At 37.8% G+C, this 20,931-nt stretch overlaps 1 long non-coding RNA gene across 1 annotated transcript in view; it reads left to right on the top strand.

The window, feature by feature from the left end:
- The window catches only part of LOC131919523 (uncharacterized), an 88,470-nt gene that overhangs the window by 50,972 nt on the left and 16,567 nt on the right, over positions 1–20,931 (top strand). The window contains exon 3 of the long non-coding RNA XR_009381275.1: positions 18,311–18,401. This is a non-coding gene — a long non-coding RNA (uncharacterized LOC131919523). The remainder of the gene's footprint in view (positions 1–18,310; positions 18,402–20,931) is intronic.

Here is a 20,931-nt window from a genome sequence, read left to right as displayed (position 1 = left end):
TATTGTGTCCCCTAATATATTGTACACCCTAATAAAGCTTATCTAAGGATCAGAGGAAAAAGTCAGCTGCTACATTAAACATAGAAGTCAGGCAATGGTAGCATACACCTATAATTCTAGCATTCAGGAAGCAGAGATCCATCTGGATCTCTGTGAGTTCAAGGCCACACCGGGGAACAGACCCAGGCATGATGACATACGCCTTTAATCCCAGCACTAACCACAGAGGTCTAGAAGTCTGTACTGACAGACAGGAAGTGGTGTAGCTGGGCGGAGAGATGAAGTGAAATGGCAGAACAGAAAGGCAAATAGACATGGGTATACAGGAAGTAGCTCTCTTTGGAAGCTGAGGAGTTGGTGAGGTGAGGTTGGCTATGGCTTGTCTTATTCCTCTGATCTCTCAGTTTTAACCCCAATATCTGGCTCTGGGTTTTTTATTAATAAGACCATGTAGCAATTTGTGTTACATATACACATATATGTATACACTCACACGTATATGCAACAATAATTATTAAAGAAGAAAAAGTCATGAATTTGAAAGTGGTGACATGTGGTAGAAATTGAAGGTGGAGTTGGGTAGAAACTATGTAAATATAGTACTCAGGTACAAATTTATAAATAAATAAATAAATAGACAAGTAGATTCTTGGACTCAACCTTATCCTCAGAGGTGCTTCAGTGTATACTCATGTTCTGCCTCAACAGAAGGCAAGAGGGTTCATTGTCAATGTAGATCTGTGTAAAATTTCAAGTATGAATAGATTTCATAAATGATATTCCCATAATAAGAGAAATTCCATAATACAGAAGAGTTAAAGCTTATAATAATCCCCACACATGTCATGAAATGTGTCTTTGGTGTGCTCTTTAGTATGGACCAATGTTGGATTCTTCTGGTAAATCAGAAATCCAAGTGACACATGACACTTGAAAGCAGGTTTTAAGGGTCATCAAGGTCTTTCTGGTCTTTGCTCACTCTGATTCACTCTCTGAGATAAGCCAGCTGTCATCAGACACATCAATGATCCCTAGGAAGAGGCGATGCTGTGACCATCTGTGTCCCACCATCTATATCCTGTGAATGTCCATCTTGATATGATATGCAAGACCAATCCAGGCCTTTAGATGACTGAAACCTTGCCAAATATCTTAACTGCAAAGACAAAGGGAATTGAAAGCTAGTACTAAAGCCATTCCAAGGTCTTACATCAAAATTTCTGTATGATATTGTGTGACTTTATCTTGGGAGACATGAACAAATGCCTATCCACCCAAGATACAGCACCAGTCACAGACCAGAGAAATAATTTGACAGAACTCCAACTTAGTAAGCAATATCACAAATATGCAGTGAACCATTTATGTGGGTGAGAGATTGCTTATAGGTGGCTTTCTGCATGACCCCAAAGCAGCTGTGTCCCTAGAAAGTCCACCCAGCATTGGTGGCCACTCAGAAAACTACATCTCTGGATCTTACTCCTTTACAACCATAGATGGGCTTTGAGAATCTTGTAATTTTATGTACTTTCTGAGACTTTAAGTATCAATAGCATCTGGAGTCTTATGAGCCTCTTACCACTTTCCATGATGGAATGTGTCAAGTGGGAAGAAACAGCTACACAATGTATTCTACAAGTATTCTCATTGCTGTTTATAAGAGCAGTGTGCAGAGAAGATGGTCAATACAAGTCTTAAAAGGGAGAACTACATCCAGATCCCTCAGTAGTTGGATGAGGTTTCTAGCACGACAATTAGGGTGTTTGGCCATCCCATCACCAGAGTAGGTCAGTTCGGACTGTCTCTCGACCATTGCCAGCAGTCTGTTGTGGGGGTATCTTTGTGGATTTCTGTGGGCCTCTCTAGAACTTTGTTTCTTCCTATTCTCATGTGGTCTTCATTTACCATTGGGTCCTATTCCTTGTTCTCCCTCTCTGTTGTTGATCCAGCTGGGATCTCCCACTCACCCAAGCTCTCTTTCCCTAGACCCTCGCCCTTCACTACCCCCACTCATGTCCAGGCTGTTCATGTAGATCTCATTCCATTTCTCTGTCATTGGGCGATCCCTGTGTCTTTCTTGGGGTCCTGTTTTCCAGGTAGCCTGCCTGGTGTTGTGAGTAGCAGTCCAGTCATCCTTGTTCCACATCTAGTATCCTGTTATGAGTGAGTACATACCATGTTTGTCTTTCTGAGTCTGGGATACCTCACTCAGGATGATTTTTTTCTAGATCCATCCATTTGTCTGCAAACCTCATGATGTCATTGTTTTTCTCTGCTGAGTAGTATTCCATTGTGTATATGTACCACATTTTGTTTATCCATTCTTCAGTTGAAGGGCATCTAGGTTGTTTCCATGTTCTGGCTATTACAAACAATGCTGATATGAACATAGCTGAACAAGTGCTCTTGTGGTGTGGTTGAGCATTCCTTGGGTATATACCCAAGAGTGGTATAGCTGGATCTTGGGGGAGATGGATTCCCAATTTTCTAAGAATGAGGAGGGTTTATATGAGAGAGAATTGTTGAGACCAAGGTCGGATAAAGCACAGAGACAAGTAGCCAAACAAACGAAAACACATGAAATATGAACCAATGGCTGAGGGGTCACCAACTGGATCAGGCCCTCTGAGTGGATGAGACAGTTGATTGGCCTGATCTGTTTGGGAGGCATCCAGGCAGTGGCACCGGGTCCTGTGCTCATTGCATGAGTTGGCTGTTTGAAACCTGGGGCCTATGCAGGGTCCCTTGGCTCGGCCTGGGAGGAGGGGACTGGACCTACCTGGACTGAGTCCACCAGGTTGATCTCAGTCTGTGGGGAAGGCTTTGCCCTGGAGGAGATTGGAATGGGGGGCGGGCTGGGGGGAAGGTGAGGGGGGCGGGAGGGGGGAGAACAAGGGAATCTGTGGCTGATATGTAGAACTTAATTGTATTGCAAAATAAAAATTAAAAAAAAAGAAAATGGAAAAGAAAAAAAAAAGGGAGAACTATTTATGAAGTTCCTGAAACCACAAAAGAACTACATTAAAATGATTGCAATGGTTTGAATAGCAATGACCCTATAGGCTGATATATTTGAATATTTAGTCACCAAAGAGTGGCATTATTTGAAAGGATTAGAAGGATTAGGAGATGTAGCCCTGTAGGAGGAAGCATATCCCTGGAGGTGGGCTTTGAGGTTTCAAAAACCCATGCAGGCCCAGGATATCTCTCTCTCTCTCTCTCCACCTGAGTATCAGTATGCATCTTTCAGCTACTGCTCCAGCACCTGACTGACTGCCACCATGCTTTCTGGACTCACCCTCTGAAATTGTAAGCAAGTCCCCAATTAAATGCTTTCCACGGTAAGAGGTGCCTTGGTCATGGAGTCTCATCACAGGAATAGAACAGTGACTTAGACAATAATAAAGATTAATTATACATGAAGACAATTATATTGCCCGATTGTCCTCAATTAAGTATGTAGTTAACAGCAGATTTTAAAATCTTAGAAACAGCTGCAGAGTTATTTCTCCATATTAGTAACGTGTCAATTTCTGAAAGAACTGGATATTTTTGGGAGATTTAGAGTCAGCCCTCCATGATTGATAATGCTCATTTACTCAAGGCAGGATTGCACAATTACAGTTTTAGAGAGCTATTTTTTGCAAATGGAAATAGGCTGGACAGTTTTCCCAGGATGCATTTTGAGAGTAGATTCTATCAAGGCTCAGTGGATCAGGTTAAAGCAACTGGCATAGTGCTACTGTTCTTGAAGGAAGGAGAGAAGGGAGAATGATGTTTGATGCCTGAGTTTGTGGGGTCTCCATAGTTTAGAGTTCTACTGTAATGACTGTAATGATTATATCAAGAAATGCCAATGGGGGTAGCATAGAATGCTGAAAGTTCATCCTTCATTTGTCCTTTCAAAGTGACTATGAGATTTATTACTAAAGGAGCATGTGTGCAAAGCTGGGATGAAGCAGGGTATCATGGACATGAAACCAGGGCCAGGGTGGCTGCTTGAAGTAATGACCTAATGACCTGGCATTACACTAGAGATGTTGGGCCTTTTTCTCCAGGCTAGCCTCAAACTCTCTAGGAAGCTAAAGATGATTTGAACTTCTGACACTTCTGACTTTACCTCTAAATTGTTGCTAACATTAGGTATTGTGATTTTAGGATGTTATTTTATATCTTGTCTACTTAAAATGGACCCTTTTTATTAAAATAAAAATATGAGTACACAGCTTTATGCATTAAAAATTAAGGGTTAAAAATTAGAATTATTTCTTTACAGAATATGAGTGCTTCATCAAATAATAAATAAGTCATTTCATGGAAATTTTCCTCAGTTGATTTCATTTTTCCTCTCTTCATACATGAGGGAAACTTACCCTGGAACACTTTAAATTCATCAGAAGTCTCCACAGAGCCTCTTAGACAAGTTCAGTGCAGTATAATGCTATGAAGAAAGAAGATAAAGTATTTTTAAAATTCTTGTTTACTGAAGCTACACAACATGCAACGTGAACTTGGTAGCATTGGAAAGGATATGAAAAGTCATTGTTGCTGTTGTTGTGTGTTTAAAATTATATATATACATATGTGTGTGGTGTGTGTGTGTGTGTGTGTGTGTGTGTGTGTGTGTGTGTGTTTTCCTGAGTTTATGGGTTTATGTATTTACACCAGGTGCACATAGAAGCTGGAGCATGTAAGAAGAGGGTGTCAGTTCATCTGGAACTGGAGTTGTAGGCAGTTATGGGTGGCCATGTGGGTGCTGTTTCTACAAGAGCAGCCAGTGCTCTTAAACACTGAGCCATTACTCCATCCCAAAGGCCAGTATTAACACAGGCTTAGAATAATTCTCCAAGGCAGGTTTTACTGTGGTAAAATTTACACAGACAGAATCTTCTAGGGACAGGTCTATGGTTTTTGTCACATGCAGCTAGATAAATCCTCCCACACAAAAGATGTAAAATTATCTCCCCTCACATACCATAAAGAGTTAACTTTTGTTCATTTTAAATCAAGGTAATCCCTCTTTTTTTCCTAAAAGTCATTGGTCTGTTCTTTTTTTTTTTTTTTTTAATTTCAGTGCCTCAGCATTTTCTAGAATGTGCTGCACATGATATCACATTGTGTAGCTCTTGGATCTTCTTTCTTTCACTAAAACAATAAATAACTCTTTAGGTGTACTTTGTATATTATTGTGTGTAGCCCATTTCACTGAGTAGTAGTTCTGTTAAAAGGGAATGCCTCAATATATATACTTGATTACCAGAGTTATAAAAACATTGATATATAATGTATTAAACTTTTGACATTTAACAAATTTCATACAATTTAGAAATAATTATGCTTGAAATGTGTATATATGCATTAATGCATTGCACAGTTGAGAGTAAGAATCTGAATGGAACTTTAAATATTTTCCTGCTTCCTTCTGTCTCATGGCATCTGGAAGCAATACCCATCTGCATTCTGTCTTTACAAAGAAGATTTATATTAAGAATTTGCATAATAAAATTATCCTATTATTATTATCACTATTATTATTGTTGGAAGTCCAGCATCTTCCTTTCAAAGGAATTACTTTTTAATTGTCCATGTTGTTATATATGTATGTATATATGCATATGTGTGTCTGGCATATGTATTCAACATCAGTGTTTTCATTGCAACAATCCTTAGTATTGTATCACATGATAGTCGTACAATTTGTCCATCGACTTCCTCTAAAACACACAGTTAGTTCATTTTGACAGTTTCACACAACAATGATGTTGAGAATATTGTGTGCATGCATAGAAATGTGCACACTATATTTCATTTGTTTAAATATGCTTCAAAGTGCATTGTCTCTGCCATACGATAGAACATGACTTTCATGGACCCGACTAATTGTTTCTCAAAGTGTTCCTAAGATTTTGTGTACCCTCATGAATCTTGGAATTATCATAGTTGCATGCCCTTGACAAAGCCAGATGTGATGACATATTTTATCTTTATCCATTGTAATAATTGTGTAGAAATATATTGTCATGGCTTGAATTTACATTAAGTTGATGACTGATAGTTTCAACACCATTTCAACATGCTTTTCTTTTTTGCTATCCATGAAACTTCTTTTACTAAATATGTATATAAACCACTCAGTTTAGTATTTCGTAATTGGATTGCTTTCTTATTTTAATAATGATATATCAAAGTTTTATGTTTCCATGTTGACTAATTTCCACTATATTCAACCAGCCTCATTTAACCCTTCTTATAATATAAAAATGCTGCTGTAAATTCTTAAAAACAAATAAGTATGGTTTCACCGTATTTACACAAATGCTTATTAATTCTATGAGTTTTAGCTTTAGTTTCTGCTATTGTATTAAAACATGTTTTTCAGTTTGCAATAATCTCTGATCAGGAACAACTATTTCACTTTATGTAAGTCTGAAAACTTCTAATGAAGTACCTGAGAATGTAGCCTCTTACTTTTGCATTGTTTTGTTTTATGGTTTTCATTATTCATTTGGCTCTTGGGAGTCAATTATCTTTTTTAAAATAATTGAAAGTGTAAAATATATTACACAGATGCTGCTCAAATTATAGTGGAGTTATGTGCTAATTATATATTGTAAAATGAAAAGCATCCCAAACTGAAAATGCTTTTCTTTCCTATCAAGTCAGAGCTGAGCCTAACCTTACTCATATTTGCTATATGTAGTAGCATTTACAGCATCCAAAAATGGGTCCAAGTGGAACACAGAAAAATAGTTCACAGATACACAGACACTGGCATTTGGGGACATGCTGGGATCCAGAACACAGAGCAGAATATCCAGACTGCCCTGGCCAGAATCCAGAAGTAATCCCCACTTCCTTCTCCAAACCTGACTGCTCCTCATTGTCCACCCAGAATCCCAGAGTGACACTCACTGCTCCACACACACATCCAAGTATTTTTCACTGCCTCAACTCCAGACTCTGAATATACACCTCACTGTTTCCTCACATGTATTTCTTATTTCCATAGCACTTGGAAAGAAAATAATCAAAATTTAATCTGAAGGCTCTTTTTACTGAATGCAACTTGCTTTTAGAGTATAATACCAAAAAATACTGAAGGACAGTTTTATTTTTTATTTATTTTATTTTATTTTTATTTATTTATTTATTTTTTTGGTTTTTCGAGACAGGGTTTCTTTGTGTAGCTTTGTGCCTTTCCTGGAACTCACTTGGTAGCCCAGGCTGGCCTCGAACTCACAGAGATCCGCCTGGCGTGCTCCACCACCGCCCGGCCCGAAGGACAGTTTTATAATCAGGCACCTCTGCACACATGTTAAAGTTGGTCATTCCTGAAAAATACACTTATTTGTGTGTATCTAATTATCTCATATCATCAGTCCTTTTCCTGGAATCTCTTTTATACTATGCATTCTAAGAATCCATGATCTTTGCTTATATTTAGTTACTCAATAAATTAATTAATTTACCCTTTGAAGCAGAATCTCACATAGCTCAAGCCCAGGATGGCCTCAAAATCCCATGGCTGAAACCAGCCTAGAACTCCCTATCTTCCTGCCTCTATACAGTGCTGGAATTTCCAGGATGTATATGGACACCTTGAACTTTCATCTTGATTTATTTGGTCTTTTTTTTTTATGAAAGTTCTTATCTTTCTTTCATTTGTACAATATATCTCTTCTTGATATGATATTTTTAATTGACATTAATTTCTGTTATATACCTCATCATTTCAATACTTTCTAGTTAACTATTTTATGGTAAAATAGACAAATACACACTTTCATTTTCTGTTCTTTCTCTCTTTTTGAGCACTTCATTATGAACACTGAATCTTAATCAATCCCATCTGCACTTGTCCCCAACTCCTCCTTTGGGCCTCTCCTCTCCCTTACAAATTCATGACTCCTTTTTTCACACATACACACTCACACACACATACACACACACACACACACACACACACACACCCCTATACACACATAATAACACATACAGCCATGCACACACATCTATGTATGTATGTATATACAATCTCCTGAGTTCATTGACTGTTGTGCCCATGTATATGAGATTAAAGCAGACACATAGGATTGGATAATTTAGTAAGGAGACAGTCCCTGAAGAAAACTGATTCTCCCACTCTCAGTAGCTTTAACTTCCTATATCTCTTTCATCATTCACTGTTTTATCTGAATAGCTTTATCTATGTCTAAGTTTGTCTTTATGCAGGGATCTCTGTACAGAATATGTTAACTATATTAGCGTAGAGTTGAAACAGCTATGAAAAGAATCCCTGGGAGACAGAAAGTAATCAAATACAAAGAAAAAAGCACAGATTAAACAAGAAGAAAGAAAAACTAATCCAAGCACTGAAGAGAATATCAGATTACTGTGTGGAGTATTTTGGGCTCTGCATCCACTGGTTTGGCATCCTCAGATTCAACTACCTGGATTCAACGTATGTGAAATGTTAATTTGCACTGAATGAGAGCAAGGAGTTTTTCTCACCACTCTTAACTGCAGAATGCAGTACAGTAAAAGCATCTGTGTTGTGAAAGGGTGATCTACATGTGACTGAGGCACACAAGGGGACATGCACATGTAAGGGCAGTGTCATCCTGTACGGAGATTTGAGTGTGCACAGGGTTTGCTGTTCTGGAGACAAACACCCCCAGATTCAGAGTGGCAAGAGCGTTTATGTTGCATGTATTGTTTGAAACTTTCCATCTTTGCTTTGGTCACATTTGACATTTGGAAGTTTTCTCTAGGGACACCTTAAACAGGTTCTCCTCTCTTTTCTCACAGAACTGCTGCAGTTCCATGCCCATCAGGGGACTGGATATCGCTCTAGAGTTTTGTTCTGATGTTTGTGCACTGCATTTACTGGTAGTTTTTCAGTATTTTCTTTTTTTCCACTTCTTTAGTTCTGCAATTTCTATTACTTTCTCATCCCTTCAATCAATTTAATAATTTTGAAAATCCACTGCTCTCTAATTTTCTTTCCTTCTTCAATCTCATCCTTCTTTTTCAGAAAAACACTTTTCACTTGATATTTTCAAAAACTAACCATAATTATTTAAAAAGCTTATCTAACAGTTACAGCATCTGAAGTAGCTCCCAATATGTCTCTGTTTATTGTTTCGTGTCAGGCCATGACCCAGTGTTTGACACAAACTGTGTACGAATGGCCTGAAACACTGGTTAACACTCTACACACTGAAAAATCTGTGTTAGGTTTTAGTGCCTATATTAATTACTTTTCTTTCTTGTAATAAAATACCATGAAAAAAGCAGCTTAGGGAAGAAACAGTGTATTCTGGCTTACAATTTCAAGGGGGACACTGTCCACCAAGTAGGGAAGGCCTGGCAGCTGGAGTTCTGAGCATGCCTAGCAATCAGAAAACACACTGATCACATTTAATCCATACATAGGAACCAAGAGACAGAATAAGAAGTGACAGGTTATAAAACCACAAAGCACAACCCAGTGATGTCCTTCATCAAGGCTCTATTTTCCAGTAGTTACAGAATCTTTCCAAACAGCACCACCAGCTTGGGACTAAAGTATTCAAACAATTCAGCCTGTAGGGGGATTTCACATTCACACCACAAGAATGTGTCCTTCTTAGGTGAGCAAGAGAACTGACATTCCAATTTGTAATTCTTGAATTCATTCCAATCTCGTAATTCAATTCTAAAATTGAATTTCAGAATCTTCATATGGCAGAATGATTATGTTAGTCATGTTCATAACATTTTCTACTGACTTCTCATGATGGCTCAGTCATTACATCTCCATTAGATGATTATTCCTTTAGAGCTCAAATAATTCCTTTAGAGCTCTCTGAAAATAGTACTACCAGTGGGAAAGAAAATAATTAACAATTTTCATTTACTTTTTTGTCTTGTCATAATTCTGTATTTTTATAGGCCAAACAATACCAAGAGGCCAGTCATGAATATTTGTAGTCCAAGGGGGAAATTATCTATGTATATATGTATATGTGTGTGTGTGTATGTATGTATGTATGTATGTTTGTATGTATGTATGTGTTTACGTACATATTTGTCTGTCTGTCTTCTATCTATCATCTATCTATCTATCTATCTATCTATCTATCTATCTATCTATCTATCTATCTATCTATCTATCTACACATCTATATATCTACATATCTATCTACTTCTAAGTATTTAAAACTTACTAATGAAGCTATGCCCTTATTCTGCTGAGTTTCTATTCACAGTCTTGGAGTTATTTTCTGGAAATCAGTTCATGTTCAAAGGTTTTTCAGAGGTAAAACTCATAGCCTGCTAGTTCCCATGCAGTTAAGATTTGCTAAAGGATGAATGCTAGAACCTTGCATAAAATGCTGAAATATGAGTGATGAGACTTACTGAAGAAAATGTGACTTGACAATCAGGTTTTCACTATTTTTCATAAAGTTTTAAACTCAGCATTTTCTGGAAAATCTAATTACTTCTGAAAATCATGAAAGATGACAGTGCATGGCTGATCAAACAGGATTCATCTCAATAGGGCAGGTCTCCGAGTATATACTTATATGGACTTACATTCAGTCAAGTAGCTATAGGTATTCAGCTAGATAGTTTTACAATGCTGTAGATAAAAGATGAAATAAATTCAGGGTAAGATATATTAATCAATGTCTTATTATATAGTTTTACAATTTTCAAATATTCCCTCTACAATTGCTTTCTCAAACTGCTCACAGTTACAGAGGATTAGACTGAAAGTAGAATTGGAATTGTGGCATATATTATCTATTCTAACTGCCTTGAAATGAATTTCGTGCCAACCATTGTCACTAAATTTACAATAAACCTCATGGTTTCATGACGGAAAAGATTTGGAAGAGTCTGGAAAACTATATTGATGTTGGGTATGATGACCCCATACCTTGGTCTTCATGTTCAATTTAGCTTTGCTGTCTGTACTTCTGAAATAGACAATACAACTGCAATAGGCCTCATATGGAGTCATTCTGCACCCATGTTTGAAAGACCAAGGATACTGAATATTCATTTATTTCACCATTCATTCAAAGCTTAGGGTCTCAGCTTTGAAATCAGATAATAGCTTCACCCAGGCATGAAAAGCTCACCCTTGTGAGTCTGTGTTTAGTTTTTGAAATCAGTGAATAAACCCTTGAACATGCTGTCTTCAAAGGACATCAAGTCCAAACTCCTCATTCTAGGTACAAATAAAATTAATACTAGAATTATTTGGATATTTATTGGGGTCATTTAATTAATTAATAGTAAACTAACAAGTTCAATATACTTACTACCAACATAATTATTAAATACAGTCTTATTATCTGTCTCTCTCATGTCAGATTCCATCTCCTCCTAAATTGTTCTGTCACCAAGAAGCGACCTGCTGCCAGTAAACAGCACCAGTTTTTGTCAAATTTGAAGAGCAGAATTTTAAATCTAAGCAGTAACAGGGTACTAGGGATTCATGAGTGCTGTCTTTGTCTAAATTTTCTCACAGTGAAAAACTATCATGGTTTGACAGCGGAGGAAATGTTTTCCTTTAAGTTTTGGTACCATGCACACTTTCATGCTGGTAATTCTGCAAACTATGAAGAAAATGATCCATTGCCTTTACTCATAAAACAGTGCTGTAGAGCAAAGGTGTTCTGATGCTCGTTGACCTTGATATGGATGTCTTCATAAAGTTGCTATAAGTTTGACAATGAGTGGTTGATTTTTTTCTAATTTCTTTAGCTCTTGTACTCTATTCTTGCATGAACCATATATTAACAAAAATCTAAACCCACACAAATATACAAATTAGATATACAATAGTGACACATACCTTTAATCTCAGTGCTAGGGAGGTAAAGACAGGCATATCTCTGTGAATTTGAGGCCAGTCTGGACTATAGAGAGAGTTACAGGACAGGTAGGACTACACAGAGAAACCCTGTCTTGAATAAACAAACAAACAAAGCAAAACAACAGAAAAGATAAAGCAAGAGCATAAAATAAAATGATAATCTTGCCATTTTCATCATTTTTTATACAGAAAACCCACCATACAGTACAAGAAATGCCCTAGCTATATTTTAAGTGCAATAAAGAGTTGTAAACACAGAAGTAAACAGGCTACATCATCTCCAGAGGAGCCACTTGTTTCCTTCTCTCATCACCGACCTCCTGTCAGGGTCAATGTGACTCAGGGCCAGTCCATGTCTGATTGGCAGGCATGAAGTTCACCTCCCATAAGGAGGGCCTGGAGGTCAGCTGCAGGTGGTGGGAAGTAAGCCTGTTATCCACAGTGGAGGATTCTGGATCTTGTAGTCTGATGTGGTGGCCATGACTATCTGCATTCCAGGCTTTATTCATCCACCATCTGAGTCTAGTGAACTGGGACACTCCAGAAATGGTCACAGTGGGAAGGACATCATGGAAGTACACAAGCTGTGCTATTTATAGGGAGGTGTAGTCTCCCAGCCCACCATCACTTGTCCTTCAGAGGTGGACTTTGAGTCTCATGTTGTTTCCAGTGCCTTCAGCCAAAGGCCTACCCACAACCTACAGGACAAGGGAATGCCACTGTATTTTACTTCAATACTGTGGGAGATGACTACTCGATGTAAATAAAGTAACAGATCACATAGATGCTGTTGCTGAACATGGCTGGATCCAGAGAAGGCTTTTCTCCAAATGTACATATGAATTTATAATGGGATAAATGCAAACAAAAGCCAAGTTCAAAACAGAACAAAGTAAACAGGTTATAACCATTGCTTTCAACTGAGGAGCTTTGTGCTGAACACCCTGAGAATAGAAAGGAAGAAATGGTACTTGACCTGATCCTTGAAGAATGTGCACATAAATGTAAGGCCAACATGTAGAATATGAGATTATTTTTTTCTGAACTATTTAGATAAATTGTCACTTCCCACAGAAAGTTCTGCCTGTGCACCTACCTAACCATATAAAGGTGAAAATAAAATGCTACCATCTACAGCAAATTCCTTCACTTGAACACTGGGTACATGTGATTTTCTTCTATTTTAATTATCATTCTTTAATCCTTCTGAAGGACAGTTGCAGTAGCATGCAAGGTTATTCATGTATATCTCTTGTTAAGGACAATTTGAGCCCTGCTTTCATAAAGCTTGCATTCCACAATATGGATCTCCTATAGAAAAAAATATGAAGAGTTATCTAAATGTGGCATCTAACCCATTTTTTATTAGTTGCAGGGATGTTTAACATTCCTCTCCACCAGTAAAATAAACCACACAGATTTCATGATCACCACTAGTTGTTCTTCTAGAGGACTCAAGTTCAGGGCCCAGTACCCATGTAAGGCAGCTCATGAGCACCAGTTCCAGGGAATCCAACACCCTCTTCTGTCATCCATGGGCATCTGCATACACATTGCATACACATACACACAAATAAAAATAGATTATTTTAAAAGAGGATTCTTAACCACAATAACAAAACCCTGGCAGTTGGCTTCACATGGTCTGCGTATCATTTTCTGTAGGATGGAATTGTTAGTATAACAGGTGTGGAAAGGGGAGATCCGTGGAATCTACATTTGTCCTGAAATGGTGATTAGACTTCATGTATAATAAACGACTATAAAAGTTTTGCATTTTATCACATATGATATGCGATGGAAATATCTGAGACACAACAGGGATTCAGTTTAAGAAAAAAAGATGTAAATGGAACTAAGATTAATGCAGTGTACAATTCTTACAGTGGGAGGTCTTCCTTGATGGATATGAACAGGCTGTCTGCATCCCCATTACTGAAACAATGCTGTGTATGGTAACTAGCTCCTAAAGGACCAGAAGAAATGTTAGGAAACCTGGATATGGATGATGTTAGAAACCTGGTGTGAATTTGACATGCCTCTTTTTAGTATAATCTTCAACACAACATTTATCCTCAAGTTCATATCTATTTCAACATCACATCAATTCTGAGTAATGTTGCTCCATGAATATACTAGATTCCAGAATGGGAAAACACTATATCATGCAAGCAGTTTTCCAATTTTAACACCAGGTCAGTTTTTAGAGATTGTTATTCAGTGGTGCTTAACAAGCACTCCCATTGAGCTGAGCATGCCAATTAGTTCCTGAACCTTTTCAGTATTTTACTGAAGTTCTATCCCAGAATGAAAAGATTGATTTATTACCAATTTTTCAATAAACAACTCACAAACAATAAAATGAGAATATAGTTGAAGAAATTTAACTAAGATTAAGAAGCTACCAGGTGGGCTGGAGAGAAGGCTCCGAGGTTAAGAGCACTGGCTGCTCTTCCAGAGATCCTAAGTTCGATCTCCAGCAACCACATGATGGCTCACAACCATCTACAATGGTATCTTGTGTCCTCTTTTAGTGTGGAAGCATACATGCAGGTAGAATACTGTATACATAATAAATAAATAAATCTTTAAAAAAAGCTCACTAGAAGCTCACTCTATTATAGACACTAACTTGAGTCTTGCACATATCCCATTGACTATGATATTGTTATCTACTCAAAAGGATGGTCTAGTAGGGATAAGAAGATATGTCATTTAAAGACAAAAATGGTAACAATGTAAGTATGATGCTGTGGGCTTAGAAATGTTGAAGTGTGGTTTAATCTCTAGAGCAGGAAAGGGTCTGTAATATAGAGGGAAGACTATGAGCTGGGTATAAGAAAGGGTTTAATTTCAATGAGTTTACAGAGGACACAATTAAGCTTATATCCCAGAACAGGCTAGATCAAGCTGAGATCACTTTTTTCAGATTCTTTATTTTTAATGCTGATGCAGCTGAAGGTCCAATGAGCTATGAACCTCATCCAAAATCTTATTAGTATGCTGAGAGAGATTGTGGATCCCTATCCAATCCTGTTCATGGATTAATAAACTTTGCATTGCATAATTTTACACCCCTGAGTGTGAGGGAGGAATGTTTATGTTTGTGGCATTCTTTCCTTTTTAATTAACTATTTAAAACTCTACATTTATTCTTTTTCTGTTCTCCTCCACTCTGTGTAATCCTGTCAATAAATGGAAACTCCTTTATTTTTAATAAAAGTTACCACGGGAAGAAACACATGGTTAATTCTACCCAGGCTAGAAAGAAAAGACATTTTGTGTGGATGCATTTGGTAAAGTTTTTATTCCTGATGGGAAGATAAATACAATGGATCAAATCAAGTTTAACAAAAGAAAGATGGCAGAACCATAAAAACACACAAGTAAAGATGTGTTGCAAATGTTTGGATTATACAATTTGAGTTTTCTAGGAAAGTTAAATGTCTATGGGAAAGATACTCAGGACAGGCAATTGGAGCCCCTGTGTCAGGAGATGAATCCACTCTCCACAGGTATAATTTACTTCTCTTCAGGGCATCCCCTAACTGTTCTTGAGACCCTTCAGTAATGGTGCAGCCACTCAGACAATCCAATTTATACTCAATAAAGTTAATTGATTGTAGACATTAATAACATCAAGAAAACACCTTCACAGAAACATGCACATTTTTGTTTAACTGTTCATCATTTGGCATACAAAATGGCCCTCACATGTTACAGAAAGCATACTGATGCAAATTCTCCTGAGCTGTGGGAGGTCAGCTGTCATCCTGCAACCATTGGGTTGATTAAAAATGGCATATTGAAGATCTAGGGAATAAATACAGGAAGAACTTGTACCTTTGGGGACAGAGTTCAGTCACTGACACATTAATTCTCATCTACTTTATGGGTGTATGTGCGTGTTTCTGTGCCCATGAGTGTACTGTGGACATGCTTGACCAGAGGCAGGAGACCAACCTCAGCTATTGTTCTTCAGGAACTGCAAAAGCAAATAGTATTTCAGTGAGGGTCTCTAAATAGCTGGAGTTCACTAAATTGGCTAGAATGGTCTCCTGAATGAGACACTGTGATCTGTCTGTCTCCGTCTACCCAGTGCTGAGTTTAAAATCCTTTACCTCCATGCCTGGCTATAGCTTTTTTAATGTAGGCTTTGGTTGACTGAACTCAGGGCCTCATACTTACCAGAAATGTTCTTCTCTATCACCCTAGATTCTTTAACCCCTTTTATAGAATAAAAATAATTTCTTTAGTCAAGAGACCCTGGTGCTATTAAAACCTGGTGCTTCATACAGTGAACAGAGTCCACTTACACCCTATTCTAGGTCATCCAGCACAAGCAATTATAAAAAGTTTTAAACTAGAAACACTTGTAAAATTACTATGATTTTGCATTTAAAACTTTTACCCATGAACGTTGCTAAGAGCTATACCAGGGAGAGAAATTGGCATATGTATCACTTAAAAATTTGACTCAACACAGCACTCTGGTCACAATTGACTTGATATTAGGAAACAACATACTTTCCAGCACATTATTTCATTAGTGTTCAATGATTTGAGGTCTCTCATTAAATACAAAATTCTACCTTTGGGAACATCTTACTTAGCTAAGTCCAAAGCACTACCAACAGTACGTGGGCAAAACTTGACGTTTAAATGCAAACGTTGGATCTACAGATGAGAGAAAGGAAGATGTAGTATTTGTCTTTCTATGTTTGTGTTACCTCACTCAATGATTGTTTGCAGCTCCATCCATTTACCTGCAAATTTTTCATTTTAATTTTCCCTTATAGCTAAATAAAATTCTGTTGTGTATATGAATTATGGTTTTATTACGCATTCACCAGATAATGGGCATTTAGGCTACCTCCATTTCCTACATATTGTTTATAGGGCAGCAATGAACATGGATGAGTGTTGCATGAATTTTAAAATGGTCTTTTAATAAAGAACCCCAAACAAGATATTGGGGTAAAGGCTGAAAGATCAGAGAGACAAAGAAACAGGCCACTGTAACATCTTACCTCTAGGACTCCTCAGCCTGAAAAGCCTTCAGTTCCTGTCTCTCACCCCTTATATACCTTTCCCTGCTAAGCCATCACTTTTTCTAGTGCTGGGATTAATGGTGGGTATGCTCCTCAAATATTGGGATTAGCAGTGTGTGCCACCACTGCCTGGCTCTGTTTCCCTCTTAGGCTGAGTCAATCTCATGTAGTCCAGGGTGGATTTGAATTCACAGAGATCCAGACAGATCTCTGCCTCCTGAGTGCTAGGATTAAAGGCATGTGCCATCACTGCCTAGCCTCTGTTTTTTATCTAGTGGCTTGTTCTGTTCTCTGATTTTTAGGCAAATTTATTAGGGTACACAATATATTACCACAGATGAGTAGGTATCTCTGCAGTAGAATAGAGTCCCACAAACAGTACATGAAGGTTTTATTTCCCACATCCTTGTCAGGATTTGTTATCATTTGTTTTCTTAATCTTAGCTATTCTGATGAGTGTAAATGAAATCCCAAAATATTTTCATTCCTAATGTCTAAGGATATTGACATGGATTGCACTACACCTATAAGTTTCTTTTGATCGGGTGGCCAATTTCACAGTATTTCACTCTACCAATCTATTAGCATGGGGAATTCTTTCAATTTTCAGTATTCCTCCATTTCTTTCTTCAGAGAATTAAAGTTTTCATTGTAGAAGTCTACATTTACTTTATTTAGTTTGTTCTAGTGTTTTGGTTGGTTTAAGACTATTGTGAATGGGAATATTACTCTGATTTCATTTATCCCATGTTTGTTTTTGGTATATTGAAGAGCTACTGATTTTTGTATGTTGATTTTATATTCAGCCACTTAGCTGAAAGTGAGGATCAGTCCTAGATGTTTTATGGCAGAGTTTTGAAATTTCTTATAGACCTTACTTTTAATAGCATCCTCTAGACCAAAGAAACATGATCCTATTCTTCCCTGCTTGTCCTTTGTTTCTGTGCACTCTAACAAGAAAAGGAAAACAACAGAACCAAGAACTGGCTTGAACTACACTGTGGTAAACCAATGAGCTTGCTGGAAATTACAAGCCTGTCTCTGTCTCCCGAGTGCTAGGATTAAAGATATGTGTATCATCCTGTTCAATTAAGTTCCAATGATTTAATCACAACAGCTATCATTCTAATTTATGTTTATCTGATTCATTTATCCCATGTTTTTTTTAACATTTAGAATACATTAATTTCCATTTTTCTTAGATACATAAGAACAGTCATTATTCAGGAGGATTCATTTTTCTATGTTGTGTTTACACTGAAAACATACATAAGTTGAAATTCCCATAAACATATCATCTGTATTTCAGCCATAAGCCAGTAATTTTAGGAGAAAAATAAAGTTAATAGTGCTAATACATTTATTTATTTAGTTTTATTTTCTGTGTCAGTTAAGCTGCTGCCTGAATCTACCTGTCCTGCTACAATGTATGAACAGACAAAGTTGTGAGAACTGAGGTCCTGAACCACATGCTGTTGAAGGTAACGCTGTTCCTTTCATATATCTCATCTTAGATGATCTCTAGGAGATAAAATCACCACACATCAACCAAAATCATTTAGATTTATATTTTAAAGTGCAGGTTTACAGGGCATCAGCTTCCCAATACTGACTCTAGTGTGCTATTACTTTATCATGTGGTTTGTAGGGATTATCATTCAATTGAGATGGAATTTATCTACACTTGTGCTGAAGGACACCAGTGTCTATCACTGAGGGATTCTCCAGTGTTTCTGTAGATGTTTTCTTGGTTTGCTTGTTTGTTTGTTTTCTCTTTGCTTTTCCTTGATGGGCAGAGTCTACGTCTTGGCAACAAAGAATGATTTGTTTGTTCATTATTTATTTTATTATTATTTACGCTGTGAATCACTGAGCTAAGTGTCAAAGCAAATAAAATATCTCAAGCAGCAAATTATTCAGGGAGTAAAACTAGCATCCAAAAATTACAGAATGTGATAGGTAAAATAAATATAATAAAAACAGTAGGTGCTTTGGAAACAGAGGGGAAGCCAGTGGGCTGTGTTCAAGATGCCCAGATTCCAGACAAGAGAACACAAATTGCCCTTCTGCTACATGTACAGAGGAGACAAGTTTTCTGGCCCAAAGCCAACATTTGCTTCATAAGTCCACATTCATGTTCTAAAAATCATTTATTTCCTAGGCACTGTAAGAAGTCTCAGATTCCTGAGGTCTGGTAGATGAAAGCCAAGTCATCACTGGATTGTGTTCTTAAATTATTTAGTAGATCCTCATCTGACCAATCAAGTTTTGAGCAGTACCTTTCCTCTGATGAGGAGACCAATGAGAGTCCCTGGTAGCTGGTATAGGGTGGAGTTTCCACAGCAGAGCACATGGTAGGAGACTTCACAGAGAAGGAGCTTCAGATAACTAAGCATGGCCATCCTGAGCTGCCAAGTGATAACAGGCCCATGGAGGTGTGAATTCACAGCCTGGAAATCCCCCATCTAGGAAAGCAATGCCTATGACCTGACTGTGCCATGTGCCAGGCAGTGCTTAGCTCTCAGAAACTTTATTAAAAACCAACATCAACAACAGACCCACAAAATGTAGAAAATTAAGAACAGAAAGACAGCTTTGGATTTTAGTGGTAAGACTAGTTTATAAAGGCATCTCTAGTGATGGCATGCACTGCTCAGCTTCAAGCTTTTAAAGAAACAGAAGTATTGAGGGAAATATAGAAAGGACTGGGGCAGTCTCTAAACCAATTTAGAAATCACAGGTGACAGAACCTATCCTGATTTATTATGATATCAGGTTTCCCTTGATGCCCAAACCAGAGAAAGATATCACTCTAACACAAGGCTGTCAACCAATATTCTATATAAACTTAGATGCAAATACTCTTTCTAAGGGAATCCAGTTATATTTAAATTCAATGGTGTGTTGGGAGTTCCTGCTGGTCAGAGGTTGCAGTCTACCATGGCCTGGCAGTTTTCTCCAAGATCAGCCACATGAAGGACTGACTACCTCTCCAGCAAAGGCTGCCTGCTCTTTACCTACCCTTATCTGGAGGATATCTGTAGACCCGGATGCCTGATTAATCTCATGGATGACCCTTGACATAGTTCTCTGCAAACATTTTCCCCCTGCTGACCACATGGTAATTAAGTAACATGCTCTAACTACTTTTACAGGGTTGTGCAGCCACTAACCCAGCATTATGATAGATAGGATCATGCCACTTAATGCAAATTGACGTTTGTTCCCAGGCTTCTCAATATTATATATTTCTTATACTCTGGAATAAAGTTATGTTGTCTCACTGAAGTCATCTTCAGGAAAGCTATCACAACTGTCTAAATCTTGTTTCCTGCTTCTCCCTCTACCCTCATGGATCCATGGCCAATGATCCCAAGGAAGGAGACTCATAATAGTACATCATGACTAGGGACATTTTATTCAGAGAAAACAAGGTTGAGAGCTGGGCGGTGGTGGTGCACGCCTTTAATCCCAGCACTCGGGAGGCAGAGGCAGGTGGATCTCTGTGAGTTCAAGGCCAGCCTGGACTACAGAGTGAGTTCCAGGAAAGGCACAAAGCTACACAGAGAAACCCTGTCTCAAAAAACCAAGAAAAAAAAACACAAAAAAACAAACAAAAAACCCAAGGTTGATTTAACTGCTAAAAATCAGCATTTCACTACGAGTGTAAACAAGCTCTTCCTCATGTATGCATGCTCATCTAGACACCAGTATTGTACATAATTTAGGAACAATGACTGACTATTAAATGAGCAAAGGATCTAAAAATGTAGCTTTCCTGGATTTAGGATGAGCCTGTGTTCAGTGACTGGTGTTACTAGAGAAGAGAAGAGAAGAGAAATGAAGAGAAGAGAAGAGAAGAGAAGAGAAGAGAAGAGAAGACAAAAGCGACTTAAACACAGAGATGTACGTGGAACAGTATCAGTTGTGTCCACACTTCATACACTTTACAAAACAGTTCACACAGAAGTGTTCTGCACTTGAAAAAGGGGTGCAGACAGGATGGCTTCT

This window comes from Peromyscus eremicus, chromosome 1 (assembly GCF_949786415.1).
Source record: "Peromyscus eremicus chromosome 1, PerEre_H2_v1, whole genome shotgun sequence".
NCBI lineage: Eukaryota > Metazoa > Chordata > Mammalia > Rodentia > Cricetidae > Peromyscus > Peromyscus eremicus.
The sequence above is the reverse complement of the archived record's forward strand: the minus strand, read 5'-3'. Positions and strand labels throughout refer to the sequence as shown.